This window comes from Eupeodes corollae, chromosome 2 (genome assembly GCF_945859685.1).
Source record: "Eupeodes corollae chromosome 2, idEupCoro1.1, whole genome shotgun sequence".
Lineage (NCBI taxonomy): Eukaryota > Metazoa > Arthropoda > Insecta > Diptera > Syrphidae > Eupeodes > Eupeodes corollae.
Window position 1 is genome coordinate 19,712,483 of NC_079148.1, and position 26,456 is coordinate 19,738,938.

General features: G+C 31.6%; 2 protein-coding genes across 7 annotated transcripts in view; one reads left to right on the top strand and one right to left on the bottom strand.

The window, feature by feature from the left end:
• The window catches only part of LOC129946802 (cytosolic carboxypeptidase Nna1), a 261,648-nt gene that overhangs the window by 179,630 nt on the left and 55,562 nt on the right, over positions 1-26,456 (bottom strand). The gene's annotated exons all lie outside the window — the stretch shown is intronic.
• The window catches only part of LOC129946803 (glutamine-dependent NAD(+) synthetase), a 134,976-nt gene that overhangs the window by 40,439 nt on the left and 68,081 nt on the right, over positions 1-26,456 (top strand). The window contains exon 1 of one of the 3 annotated variants that reach the window (XM_056057142.1): positions 4,787-4,914. The exons of the other annotated variants lie outside the window; for them this stretch is intronic. The gene's annotated coding sequence lies outside the window, so the exon portion shown is untranslated. Of the gene's footprint in view, positions 1-4,786; positions 4,915-26,456 lie in introns of those variants that run through there. 3 annotated transcript variants of the gene reach the window in all.

Sequence of the window (26,456 nt, forward strand, 5' to 3'; positions counted from 1 at the left end):
GTTAAGCACGGTGGTACCTCGGTGATGGTCTAGGGTTGCTTTTCCGGTGCAGGCGTTGGTCCAATACATCAAATCGCAGGAATTATGGACCGTTTTCAATATAGGGATATTGCGTTGGGTTTTTCAGCATGATATTGATTCCAAACATTCATTCAAAGCTCCCAAAAGAGTGGTTTGCAACATAAAATATTTGTGTCTTAGAGTGCCCGTCCTAATCTCCCGATTTATACCCCATCGAGAACTTGTGGGCAATTTTAAAAAGTTGGGTTGGAAAGAGAACCCATAGGAAGTTATTGTAATGGGTACGATTTGTCAAATTGAAAATTTTGACCTTTCTCGATGTTTTAAGGTCCCTAGAGTCAAAATAAAAGATTTTTAGAAAGATGTCTGTACGTCCGTACGTTCGCAACGTTTTTTCGTCGTCCATAGCTCAAGAACCAGAAGAGATATCGATTTCAAATAAATTTTGTTATACGGATAATAAGGCATAAAGATGCAGAAAGGGGTCTCAAGAAAATTGCGTGGGTGGTTTTTTTACCATAGCAGTTTTAAAAAAAGGTGAACATTTTGTTTAACCCTAAATATCTTACAAACGAATTAAACTTTATATAGTATATTGTATTGTGATATCAAAGAAGTATATTTTTTGAAAAAAAATCCATTTAACGGTTTTTTTATAAATCAAAAAAACTGAAAAAAAATTTTATTACTAAAATATGATTTCATCTCCAAAACAATTTTGTGCAACGAAGAATAATGTTTTTGACATCTGATAAAATTTTGAGAAAAATCGAATTAACAGTTTTTTTATAGAAAATTAAATTCTAAAAAAAACATTACTCAAAGTTGGTAAAAATTGAATATCGATTCAAATATCTTTTCAAAAACTTTGAGATATTGCCTTTAATTTACTTTTATCTTTCAAAAAATATTGTTGTCAACATTCAGTAAAATTTTGAAAAAAATCAAATTGACAGTTTTCTTACAAACAAATAAAAATAGAAAAAAAATATCAAAAGTTGGTAAAAAATGATTTTCGACTCAAATATCTTTTCAAAAATTTCAGATAATAAACGGTGATTTTTTAAGAGCTTGAGAACTTTAAAAAAAAAAACGCATACAATTTGCAAAATCTCATCGATTCTTTATTTGAAACGTTAGACTGGTCCATGACATTTACTTTTTGAAGATAATTTCATTTAAATGTTGACCGCGGCTGCGTCTTAGGTGGTCCATTCGAAAAGTCCAATTTTGGGTAACTTTTTCGAGCATTTCGGCCGGAATAGCCCGAATTTCTTCGGAAATGTTGTCTTCCATGTTGACGTAGCCCCACAAAAAATAGTCTAAAGGCGTCAAATCGCATGACCTTGGTGGCCAACTTACCGGTCCATTCCTTGAGATGAATTGTTCTCCGAAGTTTTCCCTCAAAATGGCCATAGAATCGCGAGCTGTGTGGCATGTAGCGCCATCTTGTTGAAACCACATGTCAACCAAGTTCAGTTCTTCCATTTTTGGCAACAAAAAGTTTGTTAGCATTGAACGATAGCGATTGCCATTCACCGTAACGTTGCGTCCAACAGCATCTTTGAAAAAATACGGTCCAATGATTCCACCAGCGTACAAACCACACCAAACAGTGCATTTTTCGGGATGCATGGGCAGTTCTTGAACGGCTTCTGGTTGCTCTTCACTCCAAATGCGGCAATTTTGCTCATTTACGTAGCCATTCAACCAGAAATGAGCCTCATCGCTGAACAAAATTTGTCGATAAAAAAGCGGATTTTCTGCCAACTTTTCTAGGGCCCATTCACTGAAAATTCGACGTTGTGGCAGATCGTTCGGCTTCAGTTCTTGCACGAGCTGTATTTTATACGGTTTTACACCAAGATCTTTGCGTAAAATCTTCCATGTGGTCGAATAACACAAACCCAATTGCTGCGAACGGCGACGAATCGACATTTCACGGTCTTCAGCAACACTCTCAGAAACAGACGCAATATTCTCTTCTGTACGCACTGTACGCATTCGTGTGGTTGGTTTAATGTCCAATAAAGTAAACTGAGTGCGAAACTTGGTCACAATCGCATTAATTGTTTGCTCACTTGCTCGATTATGTAGACCATAAATCGGACGTAAAGCGCGAAACACATTTCGAACCGAACACTGATTTTGGTAATAAAATTCAACGATTTGCAAGCGTTGCTCGTTAGTAAGTCTATTCATGATGAAATGTCAAAGCATACTGAGCATCTTTCTCTTTGACACAATGTCTGAAATCCCGCGTGATCTGTCAAATACTAATGCATGAAAATCCTAACCTCAAAAAAATCACCCTTTAGCTTTTAACTTATTTTTACTACTCATAAGAAATATTGTTTTCAACATTAGGACAAATTTTGAGAAAAATCGAATTGACAGTTTTTGTCCAAAAAATTAAAAACCTAAATAAAATTTAACAAAACCTGGTAAACATTTACTTTCGACTCAAATAGCTTTTCAAAAATTAAAAATATTTACAGAAAATATTGTTTTCGATATTCAGTAATTTTTATATAAAAATCCAACAGTCCGTTTTTTCATAAAAAAAAATCTACAAAAAATAGTATGCAAATTTGGTAAAAATTGATTCGAGTACATATAGACAATTTTTAAAGACAAATCGACGGACGGGTGTGGGTCGCATCCTAGCCTCTTTTTTTTAAGGAGATCGGTCTACTGTTTTTTTTAAAGTTAAGGTATGTTCAGTAAGAACATTCCTTGTTTTATTTCTTGTTTGTATTAAAAAGTCCATCTACAACTCAAAATCTTTTGAAATTCTCTGCATTTTTGAATGAAATGTGCGCAACAGGGTATTTTTTTACAATCCTTGCATAAACTTAGTTTTTCAGTCATGTATTACAAATTCTTAGATTCAAGTAAGATTTTTCTCTTCCAAAAAAAAAAGAACAACAAACAGTCAATTTTGTTTTCCCAAAATAACTAGTCTTTAAAAAAAAGGTCCAAGCCTTTTTGAATTTTTGTTTTCAAAATTAGGGAAATTTTTATATCGCCTTATTTTTGAAAATACGCTTGTTTCAATGTGCGATAAGAAAAGACATTTCAATTATTTTACTTATCGCGTTTTTCTAACTTGGAACTGAACAATTCTCATTATTCGACATAAAAGTCAGTATCATTTTATATTGCCATAGTTTTTTTTTTCTTATTCTTAATTCTTTAAATTAAAAAATATACAAAAACCTTTGCATTAAGTATTTGTTATAGCTCAAAACCAATACAAAGATCAAGTCTTCATAAATTGAATCCTCCCGCCTCAACGAAAAACCTTTCAATTGTTGTTTTTATCCAAACCAGAAATCGAATTTCTTATGGAATATGCATCATTTTAGCCGAATTCACTATTTGTAAATTCAACTGTAAGTTTTTTTAAGATTGTTTAACAAATTTGAATTGCAAAATTGATTTAAAAACGTAAATTTTGTGGTATACGAAGAGGAAACCCAACTTACCCGCTTTTTTCCTACTAGTTGCTTTCTGTTCTCGTTGAAAGTGGAAGGTACCTAGTATTTTATGATTTTCTAACGCTCACAAACACCAATTTTGTAGAAGTGTACTTTATTCAAAATCACACACGAAAACAATACAAATAAACCGTTGATATTCTAAAAGCAAAACAAAAATATTTATATTTTTTTGTAGGTATTATTTTTCGAAAAATTTGACTTAAAGGAAAACAACTTTTACTAGATTAAAATATTCTTTAATTATTTTTTCTTGATTGTCGGTTTGTCGGTAATAATTTTATTTTTAGAAATTGAAACTGAATCTTTCAATGAATTTTGCTAAATTATGTGATTAGAGGCATTAAAATACTTGAGAATTTGAAATCACTGTCAAAATATTCAAGGTCATGGACAAAATTTCAAAACATTTTCTTAAAACCAAACGCACTTTTTAGCTTTACCTTTTATTAAACCGATATCTTCAATTTATGGCAGTTTTCGAGATAATTCTTAATCCGATTTTTTTTGAATTTTTGTATTCAAATTTAAAAAACGGTTTGAGGTAACTTTACGAACAAAACAAAAAACAAATTCAAAAACAAAATTTTTTAAAGAACGCACTCTTCTCTTCTAATCGACGAATATTCGAATGAAAATTTTCCACCAACGACGAAAATCGTTGCGTGAATTTAGAATAATTTAAATTTTTTTTCGACAACAATTCGATTTCGATTTTGACTATGAGAATGCCGCGCTCGATTCGAGGGTTGTTTACGGTACCTCGATTTGTTGATAACTAAAAAGTCCGAAACACAGTGTGTTGGAAATTCAGTGTGTATGTTTTTCTAGTGCGGTGTTATTCAACAATCTAAGGGGTGCTGCAGCTATGTTGCTGCTTACTGCCACCTTGTCTCTTGTTGTTATTATTTTCGGTTGGTTTATGCAGCAGCGCTCTCCTTAGCCCCGAGTACTGTTACAGCTGTGTATGTGGGTGGTGGGTTGCAAAAGCTTTTGTTTCAAAGTTTATTTTTGTTTGTTTTAATTTTGGTTTTCTTGCAAGCTCTCACCTCACAACAACCACATAACTCATAATGAGCATCAAGTCAATAAAAGCTTTTGGTTTGTTTACGTCGCTCTTTGGTATTTCGCGTAGTTTCGTGCAGTTTAAAGGGAGAAAGAGAAGAAAAAACTCTCATCATCATCAGTAGAGCCGGAGCGAAGTATGGACTTTTACTATGCTTGTTTCTAATTCTGAGAACTCAGAAACGAGCTTTCTTTCAGTGCCTTGATAAATTTCCGTCTGGGTGGGCGGTTGCGCTGTGAGTGTAAATTAATGTTGAGTCCATTTTCCCATTTTCCTGCGTGGGCTATTTGTTTGGAGAGGAGTCAGAATATAACACACGAAAAAAGGGTACATAATATTTGAAAATAAAAGCTTTTTGTTTGTTAATCCTACCACAGAGTGTTTGTGTGCTTTAATTATTTTTGTATGTATTTGTTTTCTTAAAAGGTTTCAGTTTCAGAGTCAGTTGCAGGGCTGTCCAAACTTTTTTATTTTAAAACAAAAATTTGATTTTTATTATTATTACATTTTGAATCTTCAATGTTTTGGTGTCTAAAATTTGCGTTTTTAACTTTCCAAGTTCATCCTATATTTCAATACATACATAATTACCCCTGTTGTATTGGAAGATAAATTTCGTGTAAGAATTATTGACTCCCACTTTAATTCAATTTTAGCCAAAACTTGTTTGGTCAAAGAAAGTTAAGAAACAAATTTTGAGTTTCTTATAATTTATTGCAAAAAATATAAAAAAATGTATTATTTTTAAGGTAAAAAAATTAATTTTTAAATTTGAAATTAATAAATCATTGCCGTTAGAACTTTTCGCCCAAATTAAAAAAATTTCACAGCACCCTAAAGAATTTTATTAACATTTTGGTGTTGTACGCTTTGGTCAATGTTACCTAAATTTTGGTACTCAAAACTTTGTTGGGTTTTCCGAAATTCCAAATAAAAAGAAGTTTTCGGTCTAACTGCCCAACAAAATATCGCCAAGAAATTAAAAATGTCATAGCACCCAAAAATGGCCATAAAACTCTTTCAAAACAATGCCACAAAGATCAAAATTAATTCCATATTGCTAAAATCAATTTTAAAATATCATATATCAAATAAAAAAAAATATCAAATTACTAATTAACATTTCGCTCAAACGCTAAACGCTAACATAAAATGAAAAGTAAGTCAAATCGCCCAAAAACACGAAACGTCAGGAAAGCGTAACAAATACGTTTCGCTTTATTTGACTCTAACTAAGCGCAATAACGCCAATTTTGAACGTGAAATAAGACAATATGTTTCTTGTACCCAGCATTATTACGTATAAACAGGGGAAGAGTACGATAATTCAGGCGAGAAAGTTAAATGACGGATTTGTATAGAACAGTTAAAAACAAGGATTTTTAACTACCCCGTTTAGGCGGTAGGGCCAATTTAAAAAAATATGTACGTTAAATGAAAAACAATTATTAAATAATATTGGAAGTGCTTACAACTAAAATTTTATACATTTCTTTAAGCCAAAACTTTTGTCTATTAGTTTGTTTTTAAATCAAGTCAAAACTATGAATAGTTTTTGAAAAAAAATGTTTTAAACTAAAAAAAAAAGTAATTCAATTAAAATATTTTTTTTCTATACAAATCCGTTATAATATCTTGTCGCCTGAGTTATCGTACTCTTGCCATAAACAGCATATGTATGGGAAGGGCATACTGGGCTTTGTGACGTTTTCTCAGTGATATTTTTTACGACGTTTCTTTTTTTGGGCTTCGAGACATTTTATGATTTGGATTCTAAGATATGCATAAGAAACGAAAGAAATCATAATCCTTGTAATGTTCAAAATAAATGTCAAAAAGCTCAACTTCTATGTCATAAAAATTCTAAATAAAACATTCGTTTAGGAAAACTGACAACTAACATTTTGGGCGTTCTTGGATGGAAAATTCATTTGGGCGTTACAACATTGGATTAAGGTTTTTTAGCCATTTTTGCTTCCTTTTTGGGCTTTGTTACATTGCACAACTTAACCTTCCCTGACACAAATAGCTATTAAAAACACCGCAAGCAAATTTCTTGTATTAGAAGACATTAACCCCTCGGACCAGTACCTCGTTGTAGCCAAGGTAGCATTTCGGGTTTCCTGACCGAAGGAAAACAGGGTGGTGCTGGGAGAAGGTACAACGTCGAACGGCTACAATCGCAGGAGATCGCCAAATCCTTTTCTGACCGAGTAACCTCTCTGGAAGTTGTCTGCTGCCAACACAATGTATCGAATACCAGTCGCAACATTGCCAAGATGCAATCAGAGAAGCCGCCTTTGATGTGCTGGGTTTCGAGCAGCCACAAACAAGGAATGAGGAATTTCGGCAGGCAAATGCAGCCAAACAGCAGGCATGTAAAGTGGCGCTGCATAAAATGACGAGAGCTGCTCATGAGCTCTATGAGCAGAAGAGGCGAGAGGAACACTCTAAGGAAAAAGAGATGTCAAAGATGTTGTGAGATTTAAAAGCAAAAATGAAGTTTGAAAGTCTTATGAACTGGTGAAATGAACTGCAAAGACGAAAGTGGAAATATCATAGTGAAACCGCAGTCAATGCTGAGAATATGGAAGGACAACTTCTGCAGACTGTTTAATGGCGACGACCAACCGAATTCCGCTGTCAGGCAGGATGATCCATTCAACATAGACGACGAAAGCCAACAATCCCGTCTTCCCGACTTAGACGAAGTAAAGATTGCCATTTCTAAGCTGATGTGCAATAAAGCCGCAGGAGCGGATGGCTTGAATGCCGAGCTCCTTAAAGCAGCTGGCACATGCTACTTACCAACTTATCTGTAAGATATGGTCGGAAGAAAACATGCCCGATGAATGGAACCTCAGTATTGTTTGCCCGATCCTGAAAAAATTCGACCCTCAAAACTGCACCAACTATAGAGGAATCAGTCTACTTAATAACTCCTATAAAATTTTCTCTGCCGTAATATGTGAACGTCTAAAGCCCATCGTCAACAACCTGATAGGTCCTTATCAGTGCGGTTTTAGACCAGAAAAGTCCACAGTTGATCAAATATTCACATTACGGCAGATCCTGGAAAAAACCCAAGAACACTAAATCGACACCCACCATCTTTTAATCGATTTCAAGGCCGCATATGACAGCATTTACAGAGACGAGCTGTATAGACCCATGTCTAGTGGATGACCATGGAGAATTCACGCTGCTCCATAAAGGTTAGAAACAACTTAACAGAACCTTTCGATGTCAAACAAAGTTTTAGACAAGGTTGTAATGTGATTTTTTTAACATCGTGTTTGAACGAATAGTGCAGAGCTCACACGTCAACACTAGAGGCACTATCTTCCAAAAGTCTGTCCAATTACTAGCATATGCTGATGACATTGACACAATCGGAAGATCTCAGCGTGATGTCAATGGAGCTTTTGTAAGTATTAAGGCAGAGGTGGAAAAATTGGTTTAACGGTTAATGAGGGAAAACAAATTACATGCTGTCGTCAAGAAAGGACACCCACAGAACAGCGCAGGTAGAGGAAGACCACGGATCAGGTGGCGCGCACAAGTGGAAAGTGACCTCACCCAACTTGGAGCGTGAGGCTGGAGACATCTAGCTAAGGACCAAGCTAGATGGAGAAGTTTGTTGTGCGAGGCCCTAGTTCACACAGGACTGTAGCGCCACATTAAGTAAGTAAGTAAGAAAGAAGACGTTAAGAGCAGGTTGAGTCACGAACAAATTATTTGTCTCCTAACATTTTTGATGAATTACATTCGCTGTAACATTTTCAATGCAAAAGTTTGTATACAACATGATTAATATACAACGTTTAGTACAATATTTTCAGTTCAACACATCCAATTCATGTGTATGGTGCATTAGGGACGATGCAATATGTATAATATAATCTGTTTGATGCAACATTCAACACCGAGCACCAACATTAAATATTTTTCAAAAATCGAGTTTACATCATCGAAATATTCGATGAAGCATGTTCTTCATCCAAACAATTTGACATTTTTCGATAATTTAAAAATTGTAGAAAAGTTTATCAAACCAACCAACAGGGTTTGCGCTTCATTGAAAAAGATTTTCAAAAATAAACGTTTTAAATAGAATACATCTCCCCTTAAAATACAACCACCCCAAAATAAGCAATAATAATTCAAATCGAAGACGGCATTCGATTTGGAATTCAAGCACATTAACCTAAATTGCGTTTGCCCTAGTAAAGTTCACCAAACGCATAAATCTCCTGCAACGACCTTGTCTGTGCCGCTATACATGATTGTCAACCAAAAAGTGTAAAAAGCACACATACTCTCTCATTTAAAAACAACAATTCAAACAAAAGCTTTTTCTCTCTCAAAAAGCTCCATAATGAGACATTCATGTGTCGACTTTTCTTTCATAAACTAAAGGCTTATAGAAACGCATTGGTCTGGTCAGTTTGTCAACTTTAATGTTTATTATGCTTCTTATATAAATATGTATTAATTTTTAACTTTTCCTGTTAATAATAAATAAGTAACTTGTTATATGTAAAGTGCATATGTATTGTTGGCATTTTTGACAGAAGAGAACAAAAGCTAAACAGCAGAAGCATTAGCATGTGTGTATAGGTTGTAAAAGCCTGTATCTGTTTTCGCAAAAGAATATAAGCTTCAACAAGTTGCAAAAGTCGAGTATAAACAGTGGAGGTGAAATTTTGCCACTCGCCTTTGTTAAAAATTCCCACGCCCGATTCTCCTCCTCAGTCACTACCTACTCCTACGCTTTGGCAGAGAATCGTAGGGGCTGGGAGGTTCGGTCGGTCGGTCGGTACGTACATAAAAAGAATGAACTTTACAAATGCGACGAGTGACTACAACAGCTGTTTCAAAGTGTTTATTTTTATTTTATTTTTCAGATAAAAAAGTATCTTTTTATGTTATTTTTCATTTTTGTATACCCGTTTACCCTTTGAACGCTGCTGCAGCATTTAAATTCATTTATTTGCTGGTGGGGGTAGAATGATTAATTTGTGGATGGAAAAAAAAGGAAGCTGCAAAAACTCAAAGAGGATACCTCTACTATTCTTCTCTTCTTCTTCTTCGTCGTCAGTCAGTCAGTAGTTTTATAGATATTTTTTTTCTCTTTTTTTTAGATAGATAGGAAAATGAATAACAAAGAAGATTTTTCTAGTTTTTTTGTTCGTATTTTATCGTCTTTTCTATCTGCTTTTAATGATATTGTAGTTTTATGGATGACGGACAAATGAATTTGCGAGGGAAATTCTTTTTCTTTTGCTATGATGAGCGATAGATACATATCTATTTCAGTTGGTAATGGAATAAAAACAAATTAAAAAGCATCAGTCAATTAATTGCTATTATTTAATTTTTTTTTCTTGGTTGGTTTTATTTGCATAATTATTTTTCTTTACTCAAAGAAAACGTAGAATGCGCAAATTAGAGGGGGTAAATGTTATAGTTAAAAAAGTAGAGTTTGTAAATTCATCGAATAAGTAAGCTAAGTTACTTATTTCTTAATCGATTAAGATTAAGTTTAGTTTTTTTTTGTTCTTAAGAAAGTTAGTTTATAGTTACTACTATATTCAATTTTGCAGAATTTAGATCAAAGCCAGATTTTTATTCCCGTAATTTTATTTTCGTTCTCCATTAATTATATGTATTCGTAAAACTCAAAGTATCAGATTTCTTGGATTAAGAAATTGACTTAAAATATTAGTTTAATAGAATTTCTTGATTAACAAAAATAAATGATGCGCATTAAAAAAAAACTATGTATGGAATTTAGCAACTTTTGCAGCTAATACAAAACATACAAATTTACCAAGAATTTATAATAAAATCTTTCTTTTCTAACTGACAACTATTTGCATACAATTGTTTGTTGATAAGAACAATTTCTTTTATGTAGACCAATTGGTTTTTGTACGTTATTTTTATTAGAGTACGATAGCAAGGTACAATTACGATTTTTAATAGAACAGTTTAATTAAGCAATTTCAACTATCGGAGTCTATCTCCTGTTGTTAGACGACAGGGGAAATTTTATAAAAATTGACATAAAATCTAAAAAAAAAAAGTATTAAAAACCAACGACAACACTTATTAATATAAATTATAGCATTTTCAAAAGCCAGAATTCTACACTTTATAATAAATTCTAAGTTAAATTGTTTTAATGAATAGTTTTTGAAATAATTTATGAAAAAAAGTTAAACAAATCATTTTGAGAATTATTCTGCTCATGATTGTGGATATCGATAAAACAGTAATTGATGTAGTTAGCTACTCTATATTTTTTATCAAACACTGAAAACTATTTATGAAAAAATAGTAAATTTATACTTCTTCTTTAAACCTAAAAGTTTCTTTAATTTTAAAATTTGCACCCTACCCCCAAAAGCCAAGCTGAATTAATAAGAGCAGCAGCTATGTATGTACATCAATTACTTCTTTCTTTACTTCCCTTATGAAGTTATTGTAATGGGTCCGATTTTGGCATTTCACGACGTTTCAAGGTCCCTAGAGTGGAAATAAAAGATTTTTAGAAAGATGTCTGTGCGCGTGAGTGTAGTACGTACGTTCGTACGTCTACGTAAGCTCGCAACGTTTTTTTCGTCGTCCACAAAACAATAACGCTAGAGACATGAATTAAATTTTATATCATATATTGTAGCGTGATATCAAACCAATATATTCTAAGAACAAAATCCAATCAACGGTTTTTTTTTTAATCAAAAAAACTGAAAAAATGTTGTCACCTCGAAAATTTTAGGAATAAAAAAGGATTTCATCTCCAAAACAATTTTTTGCAACGAAAAATAACGTTTTTAACATCTAGTAAAATTTTTAGTAAAATCGAATGGACAGTTTTTTTTATAAAAAATAAAAACCTAAAAAAACATTACTCAAACTTGGTAAAAATTGAATTTCGAATTAAATATCTCTTGAAAAACTTGAGATTATGGCTTACAACTTATTTTATCTTATAAGAAATGTTGTTTTCAACATTCGGTAAAATTTTAAGAAAAATCGAATTTACAGTTTTTTTTACAAGAAAAAAAAAATAAAATCGTTAAAAAATTAACAAAAGTTCGTACACACTGATTTTTGCCTCAAACATCATTTAAAAAATTTGAGATTATAGCTTACAACTTATTTTCACTTATAAGAAATATTGTTTTGAATATTCAGAAAAACATTGAAAAAAATCCAATTGACAGTTTTTTTTACAAAAAAATCTAACAAAAAATTAATAAAAGTTGGTTAAAGTTGATTTTCAACTCAAATATTTTTTCAAAACTTTGAGATATTGACTTTAAACTACTTTTTTGAAAAATACTGTTGTCAACATTCAGTTTAATTTTTGTGAAAAATCGAATTTACAGTTTCTTAACAAAAAATAAAAACCTAAAAAAAACAACACTACAACTTGTAAAAAAATTTACTTTCGACTCGAATAGCTTTTCAAAAATTAAAAATATTGTTTTCAAACTTTTTTCATTTCACAGAAAATATTGTTTTCTATATTTAGTAGTTTTTTTTATAAAAAAACAACAGTCCTTTTTTCATAAAGAAATAAAACCTACACAAAATAGTACGAAAATTTGGTAAAAATTGATGTTCTCTCAAATTAATTTCATTCTTCGAATTTGTAAAATTTAAGAAATGGTACTAAAATTGGTAAAAATGTATTTGCGACTTAAAATCTGTTTAACAAAACTAGATTTTCAAACTAACCTCTTTCTTTTTATGAAAAATATTGTTGGTAATTTTAAAATATTTAAGAATTGTTCAACTGACAACTTTTTTAAGCTAACACAAATTTACAAACTTTTAAGCATGACAAACCGACAAACGGGATTTGAAGTTATCAGTGTAGGTCGCATCCCAGTCTCTTTTAAGAATTTATTATCATGAAAAAATGATACTCAAAGTGATTTTTCAATTATTTTAAAAACTATTGACTAGCACAACTTTTTTTCAAAATTAATTATAAAGTGTAGAATTCTCAAAGGTATAATTTATAGCCTTAAGTATTGCCTTTGTTTAAAAATTTTAAGTAAAATTTTATAAAATGCCCTTTCGGCCTAAGCGTGGGGCGATAGACCACCCCCCTATAGCAAAAAAAACAGCTTGTTATCAACTCCCCTACAAAAACTGTAGGTTGTCCCCAATGTTATCGTACTTGTGCCTTTATTCTTAATCGATTTTTCTTTACTAAACATTTTAAAAAGTGAAATGAATTTGAATGCAAGTAAATTTCCTGCATGTACGTTTATTATTTAAAATTTGTTCATACCTCTCCTTGATAGGGATGTAAACTATCTAAACATTTTATACATTTTCAAAAACATTTCTTTGAATTAAAAGTGAAAACAATATACCAATATTTCCACAATATAATATTTTCTAGTTTTGATTTTCGAACGTTGTATTTTTATAAAAAAAAAATAAAGTTTTTTCCAAAGTTTCCATCCATAGTTTTAAAAAATATTTATTTATGTTTTTCGAGGTTTCTATTAAATTTTATTTCAAGAGGTATTTGAGTGATAACTTATTCTAAAACTTTTGAGAAATAGAAAGAGCAAATACTTCTTAAAATTTAAGGCAAATAACACTGGTCAATACTGGTTTTGTCACACGAACTTTGATTGCTAATTTTGTTTTGCCAATCTAGTCTCATTATTAAATCACAATTGTCAAGTGTCAACTAGCCTCAGTTTTGTTGTGATACGGTATAACTCAAAACTTGCACTACGCAGCAAATTAACAGAAGCGCTACCAAGTAAACCGTTTTAAAAATATTAGTGGTTGCATTTTAACACCTTTTTGTCCAAGCATTTTTTTGTTATTAACCCTGTGAACATGTCGATTAAGTTTAACAATGATCCTATCTATTTATGTTATGTTTGCGGAGAACTGACATTCAAAAAACAAAGACGAAACTTTACGAATCTTGTGTTGGGGTGTTATTACCAATGTTTTGGTTTTTCTGTCGCCCATAAACACAAATCCTGGGCTCCTTATGTCTGTTGCATAACGTGTGTGAAAAATTCAACCGACGACTGGAAGAAAGGCGCCCGACCTTTGCCGTTTGCAGTACCCATGAACAGCAAGATCACTTTTCAAATTGCTATTTTTGTCTCACTGACATAAACGGTATAAAATACCAGAAAAAAATACTGTTATTTACCCTAACTTATCTTCGGCTATAAGACCAGTCTTTAATTGTAAAAAATTGCCAGAACTATTACTAGTTGCAACTACGTCTGTTGAGAATGACCATTCACACCCTTCCACTTCAGGTAAATGTGTTGACGAGGACAATGACTTTCAGTTTAAAGGAATCGCAAACGTGACACATTTCATAACTCAAGGAGACTTAAATGATTTAGTTCGGAATCTAAATTTGTCCAAAAAACAATCAGAACTGTTAGGATCTCGTCTAAAACTAAGCGATTTAGAAAAATCTGCATGGAAGGCTTTTAAAAATGTTCTGCTACAGAGTGACAGCTACAGGGAGTTGGTTGGCGAGCTGTTAATGACATATAATGCTTTGGGTTGCAACATGTCACTTAAGATCCACTTTTAAGACTCCCACCTGGATTTTTTTCAATTTAGTGCCTGTCAGCGACGAGCTCGGTGAGAGGTTCCATCAATACATTTTGAATATGGAAAAGCGGTTCTAGGACAAATGGAACCCAAATATGTTAGCGGATTCAAAATCAAATGGGGTGGCGCAACAGTCCGTTGTGAACCAGGGCCTAGTGACTTACAACTCTCAACCATTCCTGTGTGCGAGTACTGTTATCAGGAATGGAAGGGACCTACAATTTAAGGCCGAATCCGAGCGGCTAATTTGAGAAAGCACTTTTTCATGACAAGAATTACTCTTGAAGGAATTGTCAATTCCTCGCAAGAGGCAGTACCTGCGAAAATTAATTTTTTTTAATTAAGGTGGCACATGCAGGGATTGAACCCAAGACCCCTTGCATGACAGTCCAACACACTAACCATCATGCCACGGGTACTACACGGATTAGCTGGGCAATTAAAAGGGACCAACAAACATGGGGGACGGAACATGGAAGAAAATCTAAGATTATTTAGTCATTTATAAAAAAACATACAGTTTTGATTAACAAGATCTGTGTTATTTCGCAATATTTTAAATTACTCAATAAAATAAAATCTTTGGCCAAAACATTTTTTTTAACTATTTATTTTTTCTTATGATCACCAACTAAAGCAAAAAATATCAAAAGAGTCCGTGTGGCAATAAAAAGTTAAAATTTTGTTGACCAGAATTGTAAAAAACTTAAAAACCTTTGAAAGGCTTACGATCTTGCATTTAAATATTAATTTGAAAAGATTTTAACAGGAAACGAGGAACATATTTCCAAGGAAAATTTGTTACCTATGAAGTCTTTTTTTAAGACTTACTGGTCTTGAATTTAAAAAGAATTCATGTTCATATTTTTACTAAAAAAGATATACAAATTCGGTTGTTAAGAAACGAAAATTAATTTTAACATTGAATTTGATTAAAGATAAAAAATATTTAAATTTTAAGAGAATTGGAAAAATACCAAAGCTGAGTAAACACAAAATAAAACTATTAATTAATTTAAACTAAAAACTTATTTTAAAAAGGATCGTAACTAGCATAATTCTTTTTTAATATAAAAATACTTTGAATATTTCCAAAAACTATTTATAACTTCTAACAAATAAGACCACATTTCTTATTTTGATACTATTTAATTTCTTGTATAAATAATATGATACAATAATAACGCACAGAGTTTGTTTATGTTTTATGTATACTTTTGGTTCGATTGTGTTTATTGTGGGATATCTTTTTTTGGTCAAATAAATCCATGTTTTTTAGATAATAGAATCGAAAAATGTTAAGAGGTATGCAAACAAATTAATAAGGTTTTTAAAAAATAGCAATGTAAGAAAATGCTCTGTAATGCGACCCACACCAACTTTCCATCTTTGCCCGTTTGTCGATTTTTTCTAAAACTTTAAAAAAATATTAATAACAATATTTTGTATAAGATCCAAAAATTTGAAGTTAATATCATTCTTTTTTCTTTCTATTTGGTACGAAAACTGTCTCTTATCAGTTTTTGTTGTAGGTTTACATGTTTTGTTACAAAAATGGTCTTGATACAAACTGACTATCGGACTTTTTTTTTTTAATTTTAGCAAATGGTAAAGGCAATAAATTCTATAAAATAAAATTAAATTGTATGCAATATATTTAATTTTTGCCAATGTTTTCGAATCGGTAATAAATTGTTCCTAACTTTTAGTAGTATTTATTTTTGTTTTTTCTTTTGTAAAAAAAAACTTTTAGTTAAAACTTTGTTATATGTCAAAAACGTTATACAAAATTATGCTTCTTTGGTATTACGCTACATTATATGTAAAGTAGAACATTTTATTAAAGGCGCTAGCGTTATTGGTTACTGAGATGTCTTTTCTTCCAAAACCAAAACGCCCAATTCCTAAAATTTCGTAAGCCCAAAATCGGTCATACAACCCAAAAAACACAAAGCTTATATCGGAATTCCCAAATTGTAAGTTGTCATTTAAGCCAAAAGAATTTTTAATTTGGGTTTTATGATAAAAAGGTTGCCCTTTGTGACAATTGTTTTGCGCATCTATTGTTCCTTAGGTCTTACCACCCAGTGATATATAACCCAAATCATATAATGACATAAAGCCCAAAAAAAAAAACGTCGTAAGAAATATCACTAAGAAAAGTTCACAAAGCTCAAATGAAATGTCATATCACCCAAACCGACTTTCAATGTAACGCCCAAATAAAGAAATTTCCTAACCCGCAAAATATTTTAGGTTTGTACCGTATAAACAGTGAGGTATGTATGTGGGTTCACTTTAGGATTTAGGGTAGTTGTGGAATTGCATTTCTTTGCAGGATATGGATTTAAGGAATCTGGATAAACACAACCTCGAACCTATACCCGAAATCCTATAGTAGGCCGAAGAAGGAGGGGGTTCTTGATGCAGCATGCCCCCCTAAAAACGTCATTGTTTTTACGTCATAGTGCTCATTGCTAGCCATGTGAGCAACCAAGCCATTTTGTTTGTTTCACTTGACTTTATTACGATTTTCAAAAGAAATAAAGCAATACATATTTGTTATGCTTTCTTGACGTTCCGAGTTTTTTGGCGATTCCACATTTTTTTCGTTTAATGCGTTTGGGCGATACAATTTAAAACTCAAAATGTCACAGTATCCAAAATAAACAAAAAATATGTCAGAATGCCCTTCTTTTAGCCAGTATGACAATTAGTAATTTGAGCATTATGATATTTAAACTTTTGGATTTTTAGCATCTTCTTTTGAAAAAAGTTTTTGGGTGATAGGGCCATTTTTGGGTTATATGACATTTTTAACATCTTGTCGTTATTTTACTGGGAAATAAGACCAAACGCATCTTTTTTTTTAGAATTTCATAGAACCCACAGATTAAATAATATTTCCCAAAATGTACAACAACAAAATATCAATAAAGTAGTTTTATGAAAAGACACAACGCCAAAAAAATCAGTTTTTATCAATCTAAGCGGCAGTTTTTGAACGTTTCTATTCCTTATAAAAAAATACAGATTAGATTTTTCTAGGTGCATTATCTTACGTCAACAACAACAATTTGAATAGAATGCAAACATTTTCAAGCCAATACTTTCATCTAATCTTGAAATATTCGAGTCGAACATCATTCTCAAATTCATAGAAAACTTACTTATGGATTTAAAAAAAATGTTAGTAAATGTTCAAAACAATATTTTCTTATTAAATAAAATTAGTTTTAAGGGAATATCAATAATTTAAATTTAATATTTACGTTCGGTAAAAAACCATTGCTTAAATTTTTTTCAATGTCAAAAATTTTATTTTTTGTTGCATGAAATTATTTAAAAACTTATACAATTTTTTTGTTCGTAAAATATTCGAGATGATAGAAATGTTTTTGTTTTTTTAAAAAAACATTAATTGATTTTTTTTTAAATTATGTACATCCCGAAAATCGGTATCCCGAACGTACGTTTACACACACTCACATACATCTCTATTTAAATCTTTAAGTTAGATTCTATGCTCTAGGGTCCTTGAAACGTAAAATGTAAAATTTGGAATTTTTCATTTCTGGGTAGTGAAAAAATTGACTTGTAAGAAAGAAATATAATTTTAAGCTTAAATAAATTAAATTCAGAAATAAAACTTCTCTGAATATGATTTATTGTCAAAATTTGTTCCCGCACTCAAGCATAAAAAAAATACTTTATTTTGTTTTCTTTTCAAAGTCCATAGTTAAAGTATCTGAACTACACTTGTATGTTCTCATATATGTTATGTTTAGCAAAATACCTAAATAAACTTTAATTTCTTTTATTTTTAAACAATTTGTTGAATGCATGCATACCCTCTGCTTGTATCTACGTTTAATTAAAATAAAACAGTATAATTGAATTTCTAGAATATGGATTTTTGTTCCCCTCAATTCTACAAACAATTTCTTTTCTATGTGCAAATAAATAAAATAAAGAAATAAATCCAATTAAAATTTCATGGGCTCATGAACTGTTTTTATTCTTTTTCTTTATTCAACAGTTTTTTTTGAAAATTAAATTATTATCCTGCAAATTGTTTACTTTTATTCAGTTTTGAGCTTCTGCAAAAAAACTAACCCCAATTTATTCATTCACGGAACTAAATTCAAATTCCCCCATTTAAAATTTGGGGAACGTTAACAAAGTTTTCAAACACAAAATGAAGTGTGAATAAATTAAGTGTTAAAATAAAATTTAAAAAAAAGTAAATAATAAAATGGCTTGAATACTGAACAAAACTGACACTAAAATTGTGTCTAAAATTTAAGATTTTTTTGTAAAAAAAAAAGAAAAATGTTGTTTGCAACGAATATCCTTAATTTCCTGTAATTCTAAAACACCGCCATTCATCTTACTATCTCACTCAGTAACAATTTCTTATTCTTATAAATTATATCGATATCGATAGACTAGGCCCTTTTGCAACCAAAAACATACTCGAATATATAGGTTACCCAAAACACGTGCGAAGGGTTCCTTTTTGTTTGCCTTATCTTAACCAAAAACCTAACCACCAGCCTACAATAATATAGGTACTTAATTCACTTTGGGATTCAGTCGATATTAGAGCCGTGCAATTCCATCTCCACAAGCTCGTTAAATCGTTTTTGGTTATACCTTTCAGATATATCGATACCTATATGGATACAGGTTTAGTATTTATTTATCTCGGTTAAGGACGAAGCTTTATATCTCCAAAGGGAATCTTAAACCCTCTCGACTTTTAGATAGTAGATACTATACCATATCACCACCTTCCTGCAATCAGAGAAGAACCATTAATTTCGGTAATCGATTCCTGCTGCTACTGATCCTGCTTTGAAATAAACAACAAAAAAACACTTGATTGACATCCTTAAAGCTTCTTATATACATGGATAGGTATATAGAGATAGAAAAGCTGATGATTGAAACTGAATACGCATTCAAAATCATCGACATTCTTTGTCTTTTACACTTTGTGATTAATTAAGCGGTTCTTTGATGCTATTTCTTTCTATTTTCTTCTTTTCTTTTTGCATGTGTCTTCGTTCACGTTTAATTGAAAGTCAACAACCTTCTTCTCTTTTACATACACACAGCTATGCCCGAGATAATAGGAGCATTTCTAATTTTTGTTTTAATAATGAGCGCAAATTCAAAATTTTTTGTGTATCTTTTATATGGCAAAGTGGGTTAGAAAAAAAGGAATGGGTTAGAAAAGAGGTTTCGAATACATTGGTTTTGAATTCCTGAACACTTTAATGCAGTTAAAGACCGAGCAGAATGTTGAGGAATTCCACATTCGTGTTGTACGACTAAAAAACGAATGTTTGTACTTCACAGTAGAAACCACAGCTTTATTCGAGAGTAAATTGATAGGCATTCTTAGAAGCACCAGTATTACAGTTAAAGAGCTAAGAAAAAGATATAGCTTTTTATTTAACCAGAGCATAATACGTTCAGTACACTCAGTTTGTAGAAATTTAAAATTTAGCTCGTTAAAATAAACACTCTAAGAAAAATCTCATACAAACTCTATTCAAACTTTCAAGTACAGAGATTTGTTCTTTAACCGTACTACGCGAATGTGGATTGTAGAATGTTTACCTTGATTTTGAAACTATGTCTAAATTAGTTTAAAAACCAAAAGTTGTGCGTATTCTGCATAGAAATCTAATTTGAAGTTACATTATCTTAAGAAAGTGCAATCGCAAAAAGATATGACTTTAGGACATAAAAGATGGGTGGAATGTACTTTAAACTTTTGAAACTAAAAATAATTTATATTTTTTCGAAAACCCAAACTAGTTAAGCAATTGTTCAAACTTGGAGGTAAACCATAATTCCTTGAGGTAACTTCTGTTGAATGACTGGAATATGTGTCCGATTCTTGTTAAAGATTGAATGGTTTGAAATAAGTCGTATATGTTTGTATACGTTTATATGGCGTTTATATGGCGTTTTCAGCTGGATAACTATCCCAAATAAAGTGTATTATAAAGAACGTTCTGATTTCTAAGCAACGCAATTTATGCTTTTGACCGGAATTTCATTTAGAACCATAGCATTGAGCACAACACTTCAATGAAATTCGTGATGATTTTCCAAATCTATTATCCATATTTTCAATACTCATTAAAAACTGTACATAGGATTTCATAAAATTTTCTAAAAATCTTCATAAGTTGTAAGATGTAAAGATGTGATCTTGAATAAATCTTAAAAACAATTTTCGTTTTTGTAAAAATATAAAAACTAAGTTGAAACCGGTTTTTAAAATGTAATCACTTAAAATTGTCTTTAACATTAAAAATATATTTTAAAATTCCGATTTGATAAAATAATTTATTATGTTACTAATTTTCCAAAAAAAAATCTCATTACTTATTCTTCACCTGCCACACATTAACCTTAAGAGAATGCTGAAGATTTTATGCTTAAAACAATTTTAACAGAAAAGCTCGAAACGGTTTAAAAGCAAATTTTGATCTTATTATGAATTCGTAGTCTTAAGGTTACAGTACCAAGGTTTTGAAACATGTTTAAAAAAGAGGCTTGGCGACCCACACCTGTAACTTCCAATCACGTCTGTCGATTTGTCTTGCTTAAAAGTTTGTAGGTTTTGTGTTTTGTTAAAAAAGCTGTCAGTTGACTTATTTTTAAAAATTTTAAAACTACTACTGCTACAATTATTGTTGATATTTTGCATACGAAATAGTTTGATTTCGAAATCAATTTTTGTTAACAAAATTTTTGGTCGTCAATTAGCTTTTACAAATTTTAGTAGAATTTCTTAAAAGTTTTTATTTCTTATATATGAATGAATGAAATGAATTTAAAGTCAATATCTTCTATTGTTTAAATTTTTGAAAAGATATTTGAGTCCGAAATGACATACTTTTAGAAATATTGTTTTTAGGTTTTTATTTTGTATAAAAACACTGTCACTTCGATTTTTCTCAAATGTTACCAGAAGTCAAAAACGTCATCTTTCGTTGGACAAAATTATTTTGGAGATGAAATCATTTTTTTTTGGTATTAAAAAACCATTAATTCTATTTTTCCAAAAATATACTAGCTTGGTATCACGTACCAATATAAAATTAAATATTTAATTCAAGTCCCTAGCGTTATTGGTACGACGTGAGATATTTTGGGTTAACCAATAAACACCTTTTTTTAAATTGCTATGGTAAAAAAAAACCACCAACTAAATTTTTTTGAAAGTCCCCTCTGCACGAAATTTAATGGAATTTAATATCTCTACTGGTTCTTGAGCTATGGACGATGAAAAAACTTCCGAACGTACGTCTACTCTAGGAACCTTGTAACGTCGAGAAATGTCAAAATTTTTCATCTCGATTACAATAACTTTCTATGGGAAGTCAAACATTTAAAACACATATAGTTAAAATCGGAGTTTGGGCTGAAATCAGCACTAAAAATGGATTACTCAAAAACATTAAGGAATTACATTCAAGCTTTTTCAAGAGTTCGGATAAAGTCAAATGAAGACCTACAAGTCATTTCATAACTAAGAGAGGCACTTAAAATGTATCTCGAAGAAAAAGATTTGTAATTTGCAAAAATTACCATACAATTCATTGATAAGGGATAAGTTGTGCTTTTACTTAGCCTTAATAAATTTATTTTTCGTTTTTAGAATGGCATATTTTAAAAACCTCATTTAAAGCTGAGATTCGAACTCATTACACCTTAATCTTAAAAAAAAGTTGTTGTTTTTTCACCAGATAAAAAGTAATTTTGTCGACCAGTGTAATTCAAATCAAATCAAATGGGGTGCAACAGTCCGTTGTGAACCAGGGCCTAGTGACTTACAACTGTCAACCATTCCTGTGTGCGAGTACTGTTGTCAGGAATGGAAGGGACCTACAATTTTAGGCCGAATCCGAACGGCTAGTTCGAGAAAACACTTTTTCATGACAAGAATTACTCTTGAAGGATTTGTCAATTCCTCGCAAGAGGCAGTACCCGCGAAAATTATTTTTGTTTTTAAAATTAAGGTGAAACACTCAGGGATTGAACCCAAGACCCCTTGCATGACAGTACAACGCACTAACCATCATGCCAAGGTTAATTAGCACCAAATAAAATAAATTGATATTTTTTGTGTAAAAGTATTGTGTTGGGAAATTTTAATTAAGTATTCCTTATTTTATAAGCCAGTGTTTTATGAATAACTCAACAACATTACAACCAATAATTTTTTTTATAATCACAAATAAATATTCATTCAAATGAAAATGTAAAATTAACAATTACCAACAATTAAGTTGTGTTCCTATTTTTTTAACCGTAGCTGTATATCATATGAGTCACGATAAAAGAGTATTTTGCACACGTGGTTGAGTTCGTAAAGAATAAATTACCATACATCAGATATCCACAAAATCCACATATGTGGATGTGGAGCATTTACTCAACTTACATAGAGGTTAGGTATACTCTATACTTCAACCCTTTAACTATTCTACTCGTCGTAGTATGTTTGAAAGAGGATTTCTATTGAAATCCTTTTTGTATACCTTTGCTATTTAAAATCGAAGAACGTGGCAACATTTTTGCAGGATTTTGCTTTCAAGTTGATGTTGGCGGCTGATATGGTAAGCTTTGGCAGATAGGTTATAGGATATTATATGAGGTACAGAGTAAACCTCTCTGCCTAAGTTAAGCCTTCGAGGAATTTATTAAACCAAGTGTTTAACAAAGAAACAACCATGCGAGTAAAATGTTTCCATTTCTTTTTTTTTTTTGATAAACATGGTTGCTTTTGAAAGCTTAATATGGGAAATTTAAATGACTATATGACTATCTACCAACCTACATATATTTACATATGGAGCTCATAGCTTATGTGGTTTTGTATAAATGAGGTATTATTTTCATGTAAACCGTTTTACATAGCAACGTGAAGGTATCTATAGAAATTTCAAAAGCATAACGCACTGTTGATATTTAAATGTAATGTAAGTCGTTGAACTTCCATACAGCGTTTTCTTTGGCGGGATTAAATATTAATTGGATTTTTATTCAAAAAATACAAAAATAAATGAAACATTCTGAGGTAACGTAACGGTTTCTTTGTAGAAATAATAAATAAGAGCTATTTAGTATTTATTAAAAATATAAAACTATTGATAAGACTAGGTAGGACTTATCACCTGAGTTTTAATTGATAATTTTAAACAGCTTAAAGATAAGATTGAAACATTTTTATGGTTTAAGCTCTTTTATAATTTTATGAACGGTTTTGGTAAAAGTTTTTTTTTCAGGATTCTTAAAAGTTTCCAATTAGTACTGTAATATAGACTTTCGGATCGAAAAATGTATGCAAGCTCAAAATTTGTTTTCATTTCAGAAAATTGTAATGCAAATTCGAATCGTAAAATTAACAGTTTTTAATGATTCATAGAAAAAGTGTTTAGGTTAAAAAACGGTCTCATTGTTATCATCTCCGATGTTTGCTATTTTTTTAGGCAATCGAATTTTCGAACATCCCTTAACAATTTTCAAATGCTTTTATCTTGTTTTGCTTCCTTTTTTTAATGCAACAAGTGCAAGAATGTAAAAATATGTATTTAGCATTGAAATTGTTTTCATTAATTAGTTTTTTTAACTTAACTTTGTTTAATCAAAGTTAATTTTTAAAACCCTGTACAGAAGTTTTTTAAAGAAAATGAAAGTAGCTTGGCTCTATGGAAAGAATTATACCGTAGTTATGTCCTATATTTTTTCTTTTTGGCATCCACTAATCCTCGTTTCCGAACTCATAGAACTTCATTTTTTTAAAGTGTAATCTACCTGTATCTGCCTAAGCGTAAACAGTGTAGACAGGCCTGTTTCTAGATAAGGCGTTTTAAGTGATAAAATAAACAATTTTTCAATATCCTCATGTTCGACAATTTCGACCTGAGCAACGCAGTTTAGAGTAGGCTTTACAACAGCATTAAATATTTTGTATTTCGCTAAAAGTTTTACACGGTTATTTAAGAATAAATTTTTAAAGAGGTTTTTAAAGTTTCTGAAAGACGTTTGTTAAAATCAAGTGATCAGATTCACTCATTGGTAACTTCTAGACTTGATCCATTGTAGCGGACTTTAGCTGAACTTAAAAACATCATGACTTTTAATTTGTCTGTGGCGTGAAAAGCTTTCAAAATTGTTTTTCAATAAGAACGCTTTAAACGTTTTTTTAAAAAAAATTAAAACGGTTGTGAATATCAATAAAATTCTTTATTTCTGAGAAGGTACGTTCGATGGCAGTATGTATGGAACTCGATTACTTTTGCATGGCCACCACGGGCACGCTTGCAAAAGTCCAGACGTTAAACACAATCTTCGACGGTTTTCAAGCATAAATCGGCCGATACTGCTGGAATTTCACGTTCAATATGCGAACGAAGTTAATCAATCGTCGCTAGCTTGCATAGACCACAGACTGGTAGCCCTAAGGAAATAGTCTAATAGCGTCAAATCGCTCGACCAAAGCCGTCAAGCAGCTGCGCCATTTTGTGAGATAATAGGTTCCCCAAGCTTGGTTTCCGATAAATTGATTGTGGCATTCGCTGTGTGGCTTGTGATGCCGTCACATGTACTCCAAGTCCATATCCTCCAAATGGGGCCAAAAATATTCGGTTATCATTGAACGATACTGATCCCCATTCACAATATTGTGTCGGTCATGATCATCTCGGAAGAAGTACGGCCAATGACGCCGCCGGCCAGCTTATGCGCAGTACACCAAACCCTAATTTTTGTCGGTATACAATGATGACTCATGGAGTACGTGTGGATTGCTGCCTGACCAATACCGCATATTTTGTTTATTGACGAAGCCATTCAGCCAGAAATGAGCTTAATCGCTGAAGACGATCTTTCAATGAAAATCCGAATCATTTTCAAGATGTTTCTCAGTCCAATTCACAATCATACCACGCTTCTGGTGGTCAAGCTGCTTCAGTTGTCAATTCTTCCTCAATTTAATATTGTAAGGATGTAGGCCAAAATCTTTTAGCAAAATTCAAAACAACGACGTCATAATAGTGATGCCCAACGCTTCAGAACAACACATTTGGGCTTTCTGCAACTGAAGCCTCTACGGCAATAATATTCTCGACACTACGGGCACTTTTTTGTGTCATTGGTTCTATCTATAGATTAAAATTTATCCACTAGACGCTCAATTCCTTATTTGCTAGGACGATTATGTCGACCATAAATTGGACGTAGCGCTCTTAACGTTGAGGACACTGACTCCGGATTTCTCCAGTAAATTTTAATAATTTCGACTTGCTGCGCTGTTGACTCTTATATCTTTCCATCATGAAATGGCAAACCTTACTGAAGAGAAATGTTAAAAGAGCGGCAACAAATATGGCGCCGTTTGCTTTCCCTGTCGCTCTACGCGAGAGACGCTATCTCTGTTGAAAAACCCTGTATAAGTGTGAAAATATGAGCAACTATTGAAAAGGGTCTTCTGAATCCAAGTTAATAGTCTATATTGTAAGAATTGACCCATGTTTATAGTCTGTTGACAAGTACATCACAAAATTATTTTGGCAGGACATTTATGAATGGAATGCCTCGATAATTTTCAAAACTAGTAAGGTCTTCTTTCTTGTGGATTAGAAAAATCACAGAATTTTAAATGATGAATAAACGATGGTACTTCTTCTCCTCTGATTATTTTATTGAATCAAGATTCAAGTTGAGAATAAAGAGTAACGGCTCCAATCATGAAGAATTCGGACAGAATCCAGGTGCTTTTTGCTATTTTTACATTTCAAGACATGGAACAACAATCGATGCAGTTCCTGTCCATATTTCTATTTTTTTCCATTCGAAAACGTATGCATCTAATGTGTTATAACATATGCCTTTTGTCTCGGTCTTACAATAAACCACAATGCTTAAACTTAATGTAACAATAAGATGGACAATTAACTTTGTCAATGTGCAATATAAACAACTTCTGAAAATGGTCCCTTATTTCACTTTTGTAAAGTGCTCTTATTTCACTTGGCCTAATCTCACAGCATCGGATTATTCAGTAGTTGTCAAATCTAAAAATAAAATTTAAACATAAAACCAATTTAGTTTTATTTTTAAATAATAATGTTAAATATGAATGAAAACTCAGATGGAACAGTTACATTGAAAAATTCTGCTTTAAAAAACAATTTTCTCAGCAAAGCTTCCAAATC